This window comes from Brassica napus, chromosome C9, assembly GCF_020379485.1.
Source record: "Brassica napus cultivar Da-Ae chromosome C9, Da-Ae, whole genome shotgun sequence".
Taxonomy (NCBI): Eukaryota; Viridiplantae; Streptophyta; class Magnoliopsida; order Brassicales; family Brassicaceae; genus Brassica; species Brassica napus.
Window position 1 is genome coordinate 64131871 of NC_063452.1, and position 18854 is coordinate 64150724.

Here is an 18854-nt window from a genome sequence, read left to right on the forward strand (position 1 = left end):
ATTTTGAAAATATTCAAAAATATAACAATAATGTTTTAATACATATTTGTATCCTTAACTAACATATGATAATGGTCAAAGAGGCTTGGAACCTTTGTTGTCTATGTTTCTCTAGAAAATAACGATTTTATAACAGTTAGTCTACTAATTTAGGGATTACACGAAGTATTACAAAATTAATTGATATAAAATTAGAAAGATGCCCATGTACCATGAAAGATAGTTTAAATAACCTTAATACAAATTTAGAATGTGGTTACAAATTTTAAAATAACGCAAAAGATTATAGGCTTCAATATATAAAGCATTTACAAAAAAACTCAATATTTTCTTAGGAGTTAAAAAAATAGATTTTGAGAAAACTTTCAAAAAATTTGACAATATTGTTTTAATGAATAGTTGTATCCTGCACTAATATATGATGATGTTCAAAGAGGTTTGGAGCCGTTGTTGTCTCCATTTTTCAAGAAAATAGTGATTCTATAGTGGTTATTCCACCTATTTAAGAGGTATTATTAAGTTTAACTAAATTAATTGATAAACAATTTATAAAGATTGCCATATACAATGAAAGAGAGTTTAACATACATTAATACAAATGTAGAATGTAGTTAGAAATTTTAAAACAACACTAAAAAGTTTAGGCTTCAGTATATAGACCGTATAACGTAAAACTCAATATTTCGCATGGTTTTATACCTAGATTTTGATAAATTCAAAAATATAACTATATTTTTTTTAATGCATAGTTGCATCATAAACTAACATATGATGATGGTCAAAGAGGCTTGAAACCTTTGTTGTCTATATTTCTGTAGAAAATAACGATTGTTAGTCTACTAATTTAGGGATTACTTGAAGTTTTACAAAATTAATTGATATAAAATTAGAAAGATGCTCATGTACCATGAAAGATAGTTTAAATAACCTTAATACAAATTTAGAATGTGGTTACAAATTTTAAAATATTGGTGAAGATTATATGCTTCAGTATATAAAGCATTTACCAAAAACTCAATATTTTCGTAGGGGTTAACACATAGATTTTGAGAAGATTTCAAAAAATTTGACAATATTTTTTTAATGCATAGTTGCATCCTGCACCAATATATTATGATGTTCAAAGAGGTTTGCACCTTTTGTTGTCTCTGTTTTTTTTAAAAAAGAGTGATTCTATAGTGGTTATTCCACCTATTTAGGTAGTATTATGAAGTTTTACTAAATTAATTGATAAAATATTTATAAAGATTCACATATACCATGAAAGAGAGTTTAACATACATTAATACAACCGTAGAATGTGGTTAGAAATTTTAAAACAACACTAAAAATTTTAGGCATCAGTATATAGAGTGTTTAACGTAAAACTCAATATTTCGTATGGTTTTATACATAGATTTTGAAAAAAATTCAGAAATATAACTATATTGTTTTAATGCATAGTTGCATCCTAAACAAACATATGATGATGGTCGAAGAGGCTTGGAACCTTTGTTGTCTATGTTTCTCTAGAAAATAGCGATTTTATAACGGTAGTCCACTAATTTAGAGATTACATGAAGTTTTACAAAATTAAATGATATAAAATTATAAAGATGCCCATGTACCATGAAATAGAATTTAAATAACCTTAATACAAATTTATAATGTGGTTACAAATTTTTAAATAACTCAAAATATTATAGGCTTCAGTATATAAAGCATTTACCAATAACTCAATATTTTCGTAGGGAACACATAGACTTTGAGAAAATTTCAAAACAATTGACCAAAAATTGCTTTAATGCATAGTTGCATCATGCACTAATATATGATAATGTTCAAAGAGGTTTGGTGCATTTGTTGTCTCTGTTTTTCAAGAATATAGCAATTCTATAGTGGTTGTTCCACCTACTTAAAGAGTATTATGAACCTTTAATAAATTAATTGATAAAAAAATTATAACGATTCCAATATACCATTAAAGAGAATTTAACATACATTAATACAAATGTAGAATGTGGTTAGAAATTTTAAAACAACACTAAAAAGTTTAGGCTTCAGTATATATAGCGCTTAACGTAAAACTTAATATTTCGTATGGGTTTATACATAGATTTTGAAAGAAATCAAAAATATAACAATATTGTTTTAATGCATAGTTACATCCTTAACTAACATATGATAATGGTCAAAAAGGCTTGAAACCTTTGTTGTCTATTTTTTCTCTAGAAAATAACGATTTTATAACGATTAGTCCACTAATTTAGAGGTTACTTGAAGTATTACAAAATTAAGTGATATAAAATTAGAAAGATGCCCATGTACCAAGAAAGATAGTTTAAATAACCTTAATAAAAATTTAGAATGTGGTTACAAATTTTAAAATAACGCAAAAGATTATAGGCTTCAGTATATAAAGCATTTACAAAAAAACTCAATATTTTCGTAGGGTTTTAACACATAGATTTCGAGAAAATTTCAAAAAATTAACAATATTGTTTTAATGCATAGTTGCATCATACACTAATATATAATGATGTTCAAAGAGGTTTGGAGCCTTTGTTGTCTCTGTTTTTCAAGAAAATAGTGATTCTATAGTGGTTATTCCACCTATTTAGTGAGTATTATGAAGTTTTACTAAATTAATTGATAAAATATTTATAAAGATTCACATATACCATGAAAGAGAGTTTAACATACATTAATACAAATGTATAATGTGGTTAGAAATTTTAAAACAACACTAAAAAGTTTAGGCTTCAGTATATAGAGCGTTTAACGTAAAACTCAATATTTCGTATGGTTTTATACATAGATTTTGAAAAAATTCAAAAATATAACTATATTGTTTAATGCATAGTTACATCCTAAATAACATATGATGATGGTCAAAGAGGCTTGGAACCTTTGTTGTCTATGTTTCTCTAGAAAATTGCGATTTTATAACGGGTAGTCTACTAATTTTGAGATTACATGAAGTTTTACAAAATTAATTGATATAAAATTATAAAGATGCCCATGTACCATGAAATTGAGTTTAAATAACCTTAATACAAATTTAGAATGTGGTTACAAATTTTAAAATAACGTTAAAGATTATAGGCTTCAGTATATAAAGCATTTACCAAAAACTCAATATTTTCGTAGGGGTTAACGCATAGACTTTGAGAAAATTTCAACATTTTTGACAATATTGTTTTAATGCATAGTTGCATTCTGCACTAATATATGATGATGTTCAAAGAGGATTGGAGCTTTGTTGTCTCCGTTTTTCAAGAAAATAGCAATTCTATAGTGGTTGTTCCACCTATTTAGGGAGTATTATGAAGCTTTACTAAATTAATTGATGAGAAAATTATAGCGATTCTCATATACCATGAAAGAGAATTTAAATACATTAATACAAATGTAGAATGTGGTTAGAAGTTTTAAAACAACACTGAAAAGTTTAGGGTTCAGTATATATAGCGCTTAACGTAAAACTCAATATTTCGTAAGGGTTTATACATAGATTTTGCAAAAAAAATCAAAAATATAACAATATTGTTTTAATGCATAGGTGCATCCGTAACTAACATATGATGATGGTCAAATAGGCTTGCAACCTTTGTTGTCTATTTTACTCTAGAAAATAACGATTTTATAATGGTTAGTCCACTAATTTAGAGATTACATGAAGTATTACAAAATTAATTGATATGAAATTAGAAATATGTTCATGTACCATGAAATATAGTTTAAATAACTTAAAAAAATTTAGAATGTGGTTACAAGTTTTAAAATAACGCAAAAGATTATAGGTTTCTGTATATAACACATAGATTTTGAGAATTTTTTTTAAAACGTTGACAATATTGTCTTAATGCATAGTTGCATCCTGCACTAATATATGATGATGTTCAAAGAGGTTTGGAGCCTTTGTTGTCTCCGTTTTTAAAGAAAATAGTGATTCTGTAGTGGTTATTCCATCTATTTAGGGAGTATTATGAAGTGTTACTAAATTAATTGATCAAAAATTTATAAAGATTCCCTTATACCATGAAAGAGAGTTTAACATTTATTAATACAAATGTAGAATGTGGTTAGAAATTTTAAAACAACACTAAAAAGTTTAGGCTTCAGTATATAGAGCGTTTAACGTAAAACTCTATATTTTGTATGGTTTTATACATAGATTTTGAAAAAATTCAAAAATATAACAATATTGTTTTAATGCATAGTTGCATCCTAAACTAACATATGATGATGGTCAAAGAGTCTTGGAACCTTTGTTGTCTATGTTTCTCTAGAAAATAGCGATTTTATAATGGGTAGTCCACAAATTTAGAGATTACATGAAGTTTTACAAAATTAATTTATATAAAATTATAAAGATGCCCATGTACCATGAAATAGAGTTTAAAAAACCTTAATACAAATGTAGAATGTGGTTAGAAATTTTAAAACAACACTAAAAAGTTTAGGATTCAATATATAGAGCGCTTAACGTAAAACTCAATATTTCATATGAGTTTATACATAGATTTTGAAAAAAAAAATCAAAAATATAATAATATTGTTTTAATACATAGTTTCATTCTAAACTAACATGTGATGATGGTCAAAGAGGCTTGAAACCTTTGTTGTCTATGTTTCTCTAGAAAATAACGATTTTATAACGGTTAGTCCACTAATTTAGAGATTACATAAAGTTTTACAAAATTAATTCATATAAAATTAGAAAGATGCCCATGTACCATAAAAGATAGTTTAAATAACCTTAATACAAATTTAGAATGTGGTTACAAATTTCAAAATATCGCTAAAGATTATATGCTTCAGTATATAAACCATTTACCAAAGACTAAATATTTTCGTAGGGGATGCTTCAGGGTTAACACATAGATTTTGAGAAAATTTCAAAAAATTAAAAAATTTGACAATATTGTTTTAATGCATAGTTGCATCATGCACTAATATGTGATGGTGTTCAAAGAGGTTTGGAGCCTTCGGTGTCTCCGTTTCTCAAGAAAATAGTGATTATATAGTGGTTATTCCACCTTTTTATGGAGTATTACGAAGTTTTACTAAATTAATTGATAACAAATTTATAAAGATTCACATTCTCATATACCATGAAAGAGAGTTTAACATACATTATTACTAATGAAGAATGTGGTTAGAAATTTTAAAACAACACTAACAAAGTTTAAGCTTCAGTATGTAAAGCATTTAACGTAAAACTCAATATTTCGTACGGATTTATACATAGATTTTGAAAAAAAATCAAATATATAACTATATTGTTTTAAGGCATAGTTGCATCCAAAAATAACATATGATGATGGTCAAAGAGTCTTGGAACCTTTGTTGTCTATGTTTTTCTAGAAAATAACGATGTTATAAGGGTTATTCCACTAATTTAGGGATTACATGAAGTTTTAGAAAGTTAATTGATATAAAATTAGAAAGATGCTCGTGTATCATGAAAGAGAGTTTAAATAACCTTAATACAAATTTAGAATGTGGTTACAAATTTTATAATATCGCTAGATTATATGCTTCAGTATATAAAGCATTTACCAAAAACTCAATATTTTCGTAGGGGTTAACACATAGATTTTGAAAAAATTACAAAAATTTGACAATATTGTTTTAATTCATTTTTGCATCATGCACTAATATATGATGATGTTCAAAGAGGTTTGGAGCCTTTGTTCTCTCCGTTTTTCAAGAAAATAGCAATTCCATAGTGGTTGTTCCTCCTATTTAGAGAGTATTACGAAGCTTTACTAAATTAATTGATAAAAAAATTATAACAATTCTCATACACCATGAAAGAGAATTTAACATACATTAATAAAAATGAAGAATGTGGTTATAAATTTTAAAACAACACTAAAAAGTTTAGGCTTCCGTATTTAGTATATAGAGCTTTTAACGTAAAAACAACACTAAAAAGTTTTGGCTTCAGTATATAGAGCTTTTAACGTAAAACTCAATATTTCGTATGGTTTTATACATAGATTTTGAAAAAAAATCAAAAATATAATTATATTGTTTTAATGCATAGTTGCATCCTAAAGTAACATATGATGATGGTCAAAGAGGCTTGGAACCTTTGTTGTCCATGTTTCTCTAGAAAATAGCGATTTTATAATGCATTTACAAAAAAAACTCAATTTTTCGTAGGGGTTAACACATAGATTTTGAGAAAATTTTCAAAAAAATTGACAATGTTGTTTTAATGCATAGTTTCATCCTTCACTAACATATTATGATATTCAAAGAGGTTTGGAGCCTTTGTTGTCTCCGTTTTTCATGAAAATAGCAATTCTATAGTGGTTATTCCACCTATTTAGGAAGTATTATGAACTTTTACTAAATTAATTGATAAAAAAAGTTATAACGATTCCCATATACCATGAAAGAGAGGTTAACATACATTAATACAAATGTAGAATGTGGATAGAAATTTTAAAACAAAACTAAAAAGTTTAGGCTTTAGTATACAGAGCGTTTAACGTAAAACTCAATATCTCGTATGGTTTTATACATTGATTTTGAAAAAAATCATAAATATAACTATATTGTTTTAATGCATAGTTGCATCCTAAACTAACATATGATGATGGTCAAAGAGGCTTGGAACCTTTGTTGTCTATGTTTCTCTAGAAAATAGCGATTTTATAATGGATAGTCCATTAATTTAGAGATTACATGAAGTTTTACAAAATTAATTGATATAAAATTATAAAGATGCCCATGTACCACGAAATAGAGTTTAAATAACCCTAATACAAATTTATAATGTGGTTACAAATTTTAAAATAACACTAAAGATTATAGGCTTCAATATATAAAGCATTTACCAAAAAACTCAATATTTTCGTAGGGGTTAACGCATAGAGTTTGAGAAAATTTCAAAAATTTTGACAATATTGTTTTAATGCAAAGTTGCATTCTACACTAATATATGATGATGTTCAAAGAGTCTTGGAGCCTTTGTTGTCTCCATTTATCAAGAAAATAGCAATTTTATAGTGGTTGTTCCACTTAATTTGAGAGTATTATGAAGTTTTACTAAATTAATTGATAAAAAAATTATAAAGATTCCCATATACCATGAAATAGAGTTTAACATACATTAATACAATTGTAGAATGTGGTTAAGCCCTCTATATACTGAAGCCTAAACTTTTTAGTGGTTGTTCCACTTAATTTGAGAGTATTATGAATTTTTACTAAATTAATTGATAAAAAAAATTATAAAGATTCCCATATACCATGAAATAGAGTTTAACATACATTAATACAATTGTAGAATGTGGTTAGAAATTTTAAAACAATACTAAAAAGTTTAGGCTTCAGTATATAGAGGGCTTAACGTAAAATTCAATATTTCGGATGGGTTTGTTTATACATAGATTTTGAAACAAATTCAAAAATATAACATTATTGTTTTAATGCATAGTTTCATCCTAAAGTAACATATGATGATGGTCAAAGAGGCTTGAAACCTTTGTTGTCTATGTTTCTCTAGAAAATAACGATTTTATAATGGTTAGTCCACTAATTTAGGGATTACATGAAGTTTTACAAAATTAATTGATATAAAATTAGAAAGATGCCCATGTACCATGAAAGAGAGTTTAAATAACCTTAATACAAATTTAGAATGTGGTTACGAATTTTAAAATATCGATAAAGATTATATACTTCAGTATATAAAGCATTTACCAAAAACTCAATATTTTCATAGGAGGTTAAGCACATAGATTTTGAGAAAATTTCAAAAAAATTTTACAACATTGTTTTAATACATAGTTGCATCCTGCATTAATATATGATGATGTTCAAAGAGGTTTGGAATTTTTGGTGTCTCCGTTTTTAAAGAAAAATAGTGATTATATAGTGGTTATTCCACCTATTTAGGGAGTATTATGAAGTTTTACTAAAGAGAGTTAAAAATACATAAATAAAATCGTAGAATGTGGTTAGAAATTTTAAAACAACACTAAAAAAGTTTAGGCTTCAGTATATAGAGCGTTTAACGTAAAACTCAATATTTCGTAAGGGTTTATACATAGATTTTGAAAAAAAAATCAACAATATAACTACATTGTTTTATTGCATAGTTGCATCCTAAACTAACATATGATGATGGTCAAAGAGGCTTGGAACCTTTGTTGTCTATGTTTCTCTAGAAAATAGCGATTTTATAACGGGTAGTCCACTAATTTAGAGATTACATGAAGTTTTACAAAATTAAATGATATAAAATGATAAAGATGCCCATGTACCATGAAATAGAATTTAAATAACCTTAATACAAATTTAGAACGTGGTTACGAATTTTTAAATAACGCAAAAGATTATAGGCTTCAATATATAAAGCATTTACCAATAACTCAATATTTTCGTAGGGGGTTAACACATAGACTTTGAGAAAATTTAAAAAAATTGACCAAAAATTCTTTTAATGCATAGTTGCATCCTGCACTAATATATGATGATGTTCAAAGAGGTTTGGTGCCTTTGTTGTCTCCGTTTTCAAGAAAATAGCAATTCTATAGTGGTTGTTCCACCTATTTAAAGAGTATTATGAAGCTTTACTAAATTAATTGATAAAACTATTATAATGATTCTCATATACCATTAAAGAGAATTTAACATACATTAATACAAATGTAGAATGTGGTTTGAAATTTTAAAACAACACTAAAAAGTTTAGGCTTCAGTATATATAGCGCTTAACGTAAAACTTAATATTTCGTATGGGTTTATACATAGATTTTGAAAAAAATCAAAAATATAACAATATTGTTTTAACGCATAGTTACATCCTTAACTAACATATGATAACAGTCAAATAGGCTTGAAATCTTTGTTGTCTATTTTTCTCTAGAAAATAACGATTTTATAACGATTAATACACTAATTTAGAGGTTACTTGAAGTATTACAAAATTAATTGATATAAAATTAGAAAAATGCTCATGTACGAAGAAAGATAGTTTAAATAACCTTAATAAAAATTTAGAATGTGATTACAAATTTTAAAATAACGCAAAAGATTATAGGCTTGAGTATATAAAGCATTTACAAAAAAACTCAATATTTTCGTAGGGTTTTTTTAACACATAGATTTTGAGAAAATTTCAAAAAATTTAACAATATTGTTTTAATGCATAGTTGCATCATGCACTGATATATGATGATGTTCAAAGAGGTTTGGAGCCTTTGTTGTCTCTGTTTTTCAAGAAAATAGTGATTCTATAGTGGTTATTCCACCTATTTAGGGAGTATTATGAAGTTTTACTAAATTAATTGATAAAATATTTATAAAATTCACATATACCATGAAAGAGAGTTTAACATACATTAATACAAATGTAGAATGTGGTTAGAAATTTTAAAACAACACTAAAAAGTTTAGGCTTCAGTATATAGAGCGTTTAACGTAAAACTCAATATTTCGTATGGTTTTATACATAGATTTTGAAAAAATTCAAAAATATAACTATATTGTTTAATGCCTAGTTACATCCTAAACAAACATATGATTATGGTCAAAGAGGCTTGGAACCTTTGTTGTCTATGTTTCTCTAGAAAATTGCGATTTTATAACGGGTAGTCCACTAATTTAGAGATTACATGAAGTTTTACAAAATTAATTAATAAAAAATTATAAAGATGCCCATGTACCATGAAATAGAGTTTAAAATAACCTTAATAAAAATTTAGAATGTGGTTACAAATTTTAAAATAACGCTAAAGATTATAGGCTTCAGTATATAAAGCATTTACCAAAAACTCAATATTTTCGTAGGGGTTAATGCATAGTCTTTGAGAAAATTTCAAAAATTTGACAATATTGTTTTAATGCATAGGTGCATTCTGCACTAATATATGATGATGTTCAAAGAGGTTTGGAGCATTTGTTGTCTCCGTTTTTCAAGAAAATAGCAATTCTATAGTGGTTGTTCCTCCTATTTAGATTGTATTATGAAGCTTTACTAAATTAATTGATAAAAAAATTATAACGATTCTCATATACCATGAAAGAGAATGTAAATACATTAATACAAATGTAAAATGTGGTTAGAAGTTTTAAAACAACACTGAAAAGTTTAGGGTTCAGTATATATAGTACTTAACGTAAAACTCAATATTTCGTAAGGGTTTATACATAGATTTTGAAAAAAAATAAAAAATATAACAATATTTTTTAATACATAGTTGCATCCTTAACTAACATATGATGATGGTCAAATAGGCTTGTAACCTTTGTTGTCTATTTTACTGTAGAAAATAACGATTTTATAATGGTTAGTCCATTAATTTAGAGATTACATGAAGTATTACAAAATTAATTGATATAAAATTAAAAAGATGCTCATGTACCATGAAAGATAGTTTAAATAACCTTAATAAAAATTTAGAATGTGGTTACAAATTTTAAAATAACGCAAAAGATTATAGGCTTCTGTATATAACACATAGATTTTGAGAATTTTTTTAAAAAATTTGACAATATTGTTTTAATGCATTTTTGCATCATGCACTAATATATGATGATGTTCAAAGAGGTTTGGAGCCTTTGTTGTCTCCGTTTTTAAAGAAAATAGTGATTCTATAGTGGTTATTCCACCTATTTAGGGAGTATTATGAAGTGTTACTAAATTAATTGATCAAAAAATTATAAAGATTCCCTTATACCATGAAAGAGAGTTTAACATTTATTAATACAAATGTAGAATGTGGTTAGAAATTTTAAAACAACACTAAAAAGTTTAGGCTTCAGTATATAGAGCGTTTAACGTAAAACTCAATATTTCGTATGGTTTTATACATAGATTTTGAAAAAATTCAAAAATATAACAATATTTTTTTAATGCATAGTTGCATCCTAAAGTAACATATAATTATGGTCAAAGAGTCTTGGAACCTTTGTTGTCTATGTTTCTCTAGAAAATAGCGATTTTATAATGGGTAGTCCACTAATTTAGAGATTACATGAAGTTTTACAAAATTAATTGATATAAAATTATAAAGATGCCCATGTACCATGAAATAGAGTTTAAATAACCTTAATACAAATTTAGAATATGGTTACAAATTTTAAAATAAGGCTAAAGATTATAGGCTTCAGCATATAAAGCATTTGCCAAAAACTCAATATTTTCGTAGGGGTTAACACATAGACTTTGAGAAAATTTCAAAACTTTTGACAATATTGTTTTAATGCATAGTTGCATTCTGCACTAATATATGATGATGTTCAAAGAGTCTTGCAGCCTTTGTTGTCTCCGTTTTTCAAGAAAATAACAATTCGATGGTGGTTTTTTTTTTTTTTTTTTTGAAACACAAACTTACTTTCATTAAAAACTCAATCTTCTTCCGTACAACAAAAAGAGGGAATCATCCATCTTCTTTTTCCATAAGCATAAAATGCAACAAATAAATAAGCTAAACGAGATAAGTCTTCAACCAAAGATGACAACGAATTCGAGACGATGCTTGAATGCGTCGGGGAAGCTTTCACGACAAAGTCGGACAGCTTAGAATTAATCACAAGTGACGTTGAGAGACAGTTCTCACCAACAAGAAAAACCGAAGTAGTCTCGATTGCACCTTCAGGCCCCGTACAGACCGCTCCACAAGGTAACAAACCGGTGAGTAAACTGAAACTAAAGCTCGAAAAAGAATCCGAGAAATTTGCTCCATTCATAAAAAGAGATATGGTAGTGAAATACTCTCCGCAACAGAGGAGGAGATGGAAGTTGTGCGCAAACAACATGACCTTACTAGTTTTTGATGGCTCAGAGCTGGACGCCGGAGTGGATTCCCACCTACATCGGACACCAGATTCACAAACAAATGGCTCAGAGCTAGACGTCGGAGTGGATTCCCACCTACATCGGACATCAGATTCACAAACAGATGAAGACATGGTTGTAAGGTTGTCAAGGACGGTATAAGTTTGCCAAACAAACTCGGATCTGGTCGGAGGATGCTACGGATCTGGCGCTGGAAATGGAGGGAAGCAAAACCCGAGAAGATTTTGGACTCAGCTTTTCCTTGTTGAAGAAAGGGAGAGCACAAGTGATGAACATGATGCTCCATGGCAGATTGAAGAGCTTGGACAAAGCCTTCCGTGTGACTTGTCCGTCGGCGGTAAACCATGGGTTCAACGGAGATTACCCCCCATAAACAAAGCACAGCAGCGGTGAGAGAGTCCTCCTGACTCATTGCTGGTGAACAAAACAAACGATAGGGAAGAGACACCAAGAGGACGAGAACGGAGAACCAGATCGATGGTCCTCGTCGCGTGCTTCGTCGGGATCTCCTTCTTCCTTCACAGAACATGAAGAGAAACAAAGCAGAGCTAAAACAAAGCAGTAGCGTGAAGAGCAGAGAGCAGAGAAGAGATGGTGGCCAGCGCTGGCGATAAAGAGCCTCACCGGCGCCGGAGATCGTGAATCGCAAGGTCTCCTCGATGTTCGTGTCTGAGAGAGCGGCTAGGGTTGTAGGGTAAACTCAATAACAATTCTATGGTGGTTATTCCACTTATTTAGAGAGTATTATGAAGTTTTAGTAAATTAATTGATAAAAAAACTATAAAGATTCTCATATACCATGAAAAAGAGTTTAACATACATTAATACAAATGTAGAATGTGGTTAGAAATTTTAAAACAACACTAAAAAGTTTAGGCTTCAGTATATAGAGCGTTTAACGTAAAACTCAATATTTCGTATGAGTTTATACATAGATTTTGAAAAAAATTCAAAAATATAATAATATTGTTTTAATACATAGTTGCATCCTAAACTAACATATGATGATGGTCAAAGAGGCTTGAAACATTTGTTGTCTATGTTTCTCTAGAAAATAACAATTTTATAATGGTTAGTCCACTAATTTAGAGATTACATGAAGTTTTACAAAATTAATTCATATAAAATTAGAAAGATGCCCATGTACCATGAAAGATAGTTTAAATAACCTTAATACAAATTTATAATGTGGTTACAAATTTCAAAATATCGCTAAATATTATATGCTTCAGTATATAAACCATTTACCAAAGACTGAATATTTTCGTAGGGGATGTTTCAGGGTTAACACATAGATTTTGAGAAAAATTCTAAAAATTAAAAAATTTGACAATATTGTTTTAATGCATAGTTGCATCATGCACTAATATGTGATGGTGTTCAAAGAGGTTTGGAGCTTTCAGTGTCTCCGTTTCTCAAGAAAATAGTGATTATATAGTGGTTATTCCACCTATTTATGGAGTATTATGAAGTTTTACTAAATTAATTGATAACAAATTTATAAAGATTCTCATATACCATGAAAGAGAGTTTAACATACATTATTACAAATGTAGAATGTGGTTAGAAATTTTAAAACAACACTAACAAAGTTTAAGCTTCAGTATGTAAAGCGTTTAACGTAAAACTCAATATTTCGTACGGATTTATACATAGATTTTGAAAAAAAATCAAAAATATAACAATATTGTTTTAAGGCATAGTTGCATCCTAAAATAACATATGATGATGGTCAAAGAGGCTTGAAACCTTTGTTGTCTATGTTTTTCAAGAAAATAACGATGTTATAAGGGTTATTCCACTAATTTAGGGATTACATGAAGTTTTAAAAAATTAATTGATATAAAATTAGAAAGATGCCCGTGTATCATGAAATAGAGTTTAAATAACCTTAATACAAATTTAGAATGTGGTTACAAATCTTAAAATATCGCTAGATTATATGCTTCAGTATATAAAGCATTTACCAAAAACTCTATATTTTCGTAGGGGTTAACACATAGATTTTGAGAAAATTACAAAATTTTGACAATATTGTTTTAATGCATTTTTGCATCATGCACTAATATATGATGATGTTCAAAGAGGTTTGGAGCCTTTGTTGTCTCCGTTTTTCAAGAAAATAGCAATTCTATAGTGGTTGTTCCACCTATTTATAGAGTATTAGGGCCTAACTACTGATAGGAATGGTAACCCGATGGATCTTAATGCTCGGCCCTCCCTCGTGAAGCTTTACTAAATTAATTGATAAAAAAATTAGAACGATTCTCATATACCATGAAAAAGAATTTAACATACATTAATACAAATGTAGAATGTGGTTAGAAATTTTAAAACAACACTAAAAAGTTTAGGCTTCAGTATATAGAGCGTTTAACGTAAAACTCAATATTTCGTATGGTTTTATACATAGATTTTGAAAAAAATCAAAAATATAACTATATTGTTTTAATGCATAGTTGCATCCTAAAGTAACATATGATGATGGTCAAAGAAGCTTGGAACCTTTGTTGTCCATGTTTCTCTAGAAAATAGCGATTTTATAATGGATAGTCCACTAATTTAGAGATTACATGAAATTTTACAAAATTAATTCATATAAAATTAGAAAGATGCCCATGTACCATGAAAGAGAGTTTAAATAACCTTAATACAAATTTAGAATGTGGTTACAAATTTCAAAATATCGCTAAAGATTATATGTTTCAGTATATAAACCATTTACCAAAGACTGGATATTTTCGTAGGGGATGCTTCAGGGTTAACACATAGATTTTGAGAAAATTTCAAAAAATTAAAAAATTTGACAATATTGTTTTAATGCATAGTTGCATCCTGCACTAATATATGATGGTGTTCAAAGATGTTTGGAGCCTTTGGTGTCTCCGTTTTTCAAGAAAATAGTGATTATATAGTGGTTATTCCACCTATTTAGGGAGTATTATGAAGTTTTACAAAATTAATTGATAACAAATTTATAAAGATTCTCATATACCATGAAAGAGAGTTTAACATACATTAATACAAATGTATAATGTGGTTATAAATTTTAAAACAACACTAAAAAGGTTTAACCTTTAGTATGTAGAGCGTTTAACGTAAAACCCAATATTTCGTATGAGTTTATACATAGATTTTGAAAAAAATTCAAAAATATAACTATATTGTTTTAATGCATAGTTGCATCCTAAAATAAAATATGATGATGGTCAAAGAGGCTTGGAACCTTTGTTGTCTATGTTTCTCTGGGAAATAACGATTTTATAATGGTTATTCCACTAATTTAGGGATTACATGAAGTTTTAGAAAATTAATTGATATAAAACTAGAAATATGGCCGTGTATCATGAAAGAGAGTTTAAATAACCTTAATACAAATTTAGAATGTGGTTACAAATTTTAAAATATCGCTAGATTATATGCTTCAGTATATAAAGCATTTACCAAAAAGTCAATATTTTCGTAAGGGTTAACGCATAGATTTTTAGATAATTACAAAAAATTTGACAATATCGTTTTAATGCATAGTTGCATCCTGCACTAATATATGATGATGTTCAAAGAGGTTTGGAGCCTTTGTTGTCTCCGTTTTTCAAGAAAATAGCAATTCTATAGTGGTTGTTCCACCTATTTAGAGAGTATTATGAAGCTTTACTAAATTAATTGATAAAAAAAAAATTAACGATTCTCATATACCGTGAAAGAGAATTTAACATACATTAATACAAATGTAGAATGTGATTAGAAATTTTAAAACAACACTAAAAAGTTTAGGCTTCAGTATATATAGCGTTTAACGTAAAACTCAATATTTCGTATGGGTTTATACATAGATTTTGAAAAAATTCAAAAATATAACAATATTGTTTTAATGCATAGTTGCATCCTTAACTAACATATGATGATGGTCAAATAGTATTGGAACCTTTGTTATCTATTTTTTCTAGAAAATAACGATTTTATAATGGTTAGTCCACTAATTTAGAGATTACATGAAGTATTACAAAATTAATTGATATAAAATTAGAAAGATGCCCATGTACCATGAAAGATGCCCATGTACCATGAAAGACAGTTTAAATAACCTTAATAAAAATTTAGAATGTGGTTACAAATTTTAAAATAACGCAAAAGATTATAGGCTTGAGTATATAAAGCATTTACAAAAAACTCAATTTTTCGTAGGGGTTAACACATAGATTTTGAGAAAATTTTCAAAAAAAATGACAATGTTGTTTTAATGCATAGTTTCATCCTTCACTAACATATTATGATGTTCAAAAAGGTTTGGTGCCTTTGTTGTCTCCGTTTTTCAAGAAAATAGCAATTCTATAGTGGTTATTCCACCTATTTAGGAAGTATTATGAACTTTTACTAAATTAATTGATAAAAAAAGTTATAATGATTCTCATATACCATGAAAGAGAGTTTAACATACATTAAAACAAACGTAGAATGTGGTTAGAAATTTTAAAACAAAACTAAAAAGTTTAGGCTTTAGTGTACAGAGCATTTAACGTAAAACTCAATATTTCGTATGGTTTTATACATAGATTTTGAAAAAAATCATAAATATAACTATATTGTTTTAATGAATATTTGCATCCTAAACTAACATATGGTGATGGTCAAAGAGGCTTGAAACCATTGTTGTCTATGTTTCTCTAGAAAATAGCGATTTTATAATGGATAGTCCACTAATTTAGAGATTACATGAAGTTTTACAAAATTAATTGATATAAAATTAAAAAGATGCCCATGTACCATGAAATAGAGTTTAAATAACCTTAATACAAATTTATAATGTGGTTACAAATTTTAAAATAACGCTAAAGATTATAGGATTCAGTATATAAAGCATTTACTAAAAACTCAATATTTTCGTAGGGGTTAAGGCATAGAGTTTGAGAAAATTTCAAAAATTTTGACAATATTGTTTTAATGCAAAGTTGCATTATGCACTAATATATGATGATGTTCAAATATTCTTGGAGCCTTTGTTGTCTCCGTTTATCAAGAAAATAACAATTTTATAGTGGTTATTCCACTTATTTAGAGAGTATTACGAAGTTTTACTAAATTAATTGAAAGAAAAAATATAAATATTTCCATATACCATGAAATAGAGTTTAACATACATTAATACAAATGTATAATGTGGTTATAAATTTAAAAACAACACTAAAAAGTTTAGGTTTCAGTATATAGAGCGCTTAACGTAAAACTCAATATTTCGTATGGGTTTATATGTAGATTTTGAAACAAATTAAAAAATATAACATTATTGTTTTAATGCATAGTTTCATCCTAAAGTAACATATGATGATGGTCAAAAAGGCTTGAAACCTTTGTTGTATATGTTTCTCTAGAAAATAACGATTTTATAAAGGTTAGTCCACTAACTTAGGGATTACATGAAGTTTTACAAAATTAATTGATATAAAATTAGAAAGATGCCCATGTACCATGAAAGAGAGTTTAAATAACCTTAATACAAATTTAGAATGTGGTTACAAATTTTAAAATATCGATAAAGATTATATGCTTCAGTATATAAAGCATTTACCAAAAACTCAATATTTTCGTAGGGGGTTAAACACATAGATTTTGAGAAAATTTCAAAAAATTTGACAATATTGTTTTAATGCATAGTTTCATCCTGCACTAATATATGATGATGTTCAAAGAGGTTTGGAGTTTTTGGTGTCTCCGTTTTTCAAGAGAATAGTGATTATATAGTGGTTATTCCACCTATTTAGGGAGTATTATGAAGTTTTACTAAATTAACTGATAAAAAATTTATAAAGATTCTCATATACCATGAAAGAGAGTTTAACATACATAAATACAAATATAGAATGTGGTTAGAAATTTTAAAACAACACTAAAAAAGTTTTGGCTTCAGTATATAGAGCTTTTAACGTAAAACTCAATATTTCGTATGGGTTTATACATAGATTTTGAAAAAAAATAAAAAATATAACAATATTGTTTTAATGCATAGTTGCATCTTAAACTAACATATGATGATGGTCAACGAGGCTTGAAACATTTGTTGTCTATGTTTCTCTAGAAAATAACGATTTATAACGGTTATTCCTATGATTTAGGAATTACATGAAGTTTTACAAAATTAATTAATATAAAATTCAAAAATGTCCATGTTCCATGAAAAATAGTTTAAATAAAATTAATACAAATTTAGAATGTGGTTAAAAATTTTAAGATAACGCTAAAGATTATAGGCTTCAGTATATAAAGCATTTACCAAAAACTCAATATTTTCATAGGGGGTTAACATATAGATTTTGAGGAAATTTCAAAAAGTTTGACAATATTGTTTTAATGCATAGTTGCATCCTTCACTAACATATTATGATGTTCAAAGAGGTTTGGAGCCTTTGTTGTCTCTGTTTTTCAAGAAAATAGCAATTCTATAGTGGTTATTCCACCTATTTAGGAAGTATTGTGAAGTTTTACTAAGTTAATTAATAAAAAAAAAGTTATAACGATTCTCATATACCATGAAAGAGAGTTTAACATATATTAATACAAATGTAGAATGTGGTTAGAAATTTTAAAACAACACCAAAAAGTTTAGGCTTCAGTATATAGAGCGTTTAACGTAAAACTCAATATTTCGTATGGGTTTATATATAGATTTTGAAAAAATTCAAAAATATATTCATATTGTTTTAATGGATGCATCCTAAACTAACATATGATGATGGTCAAAGAGGCTTGGAGCCTTTGTTATCTATGTTTCTCTAGAAAATAACGGTTTTATAATGGTCAGTCCACTGATATAAAGATTACATGAAGTTTTTCAAAATTAATTGATATAAAATTATAAAGATGCTCATGTACCATGAAAGAGAGTTTAAATAACATTAATACAAATTTAGAAAGTGGTTACAAATTTTAAAACAACGCTAAAGATTATAGGCTTTAGTATATAAAAAAACATTTACCAAAAACTCAATATTTTCGTAGGGGTTAACACATAGATTTTGAGAAAATTTCAAAAAAGTTGACAATATTGTTTTACTGC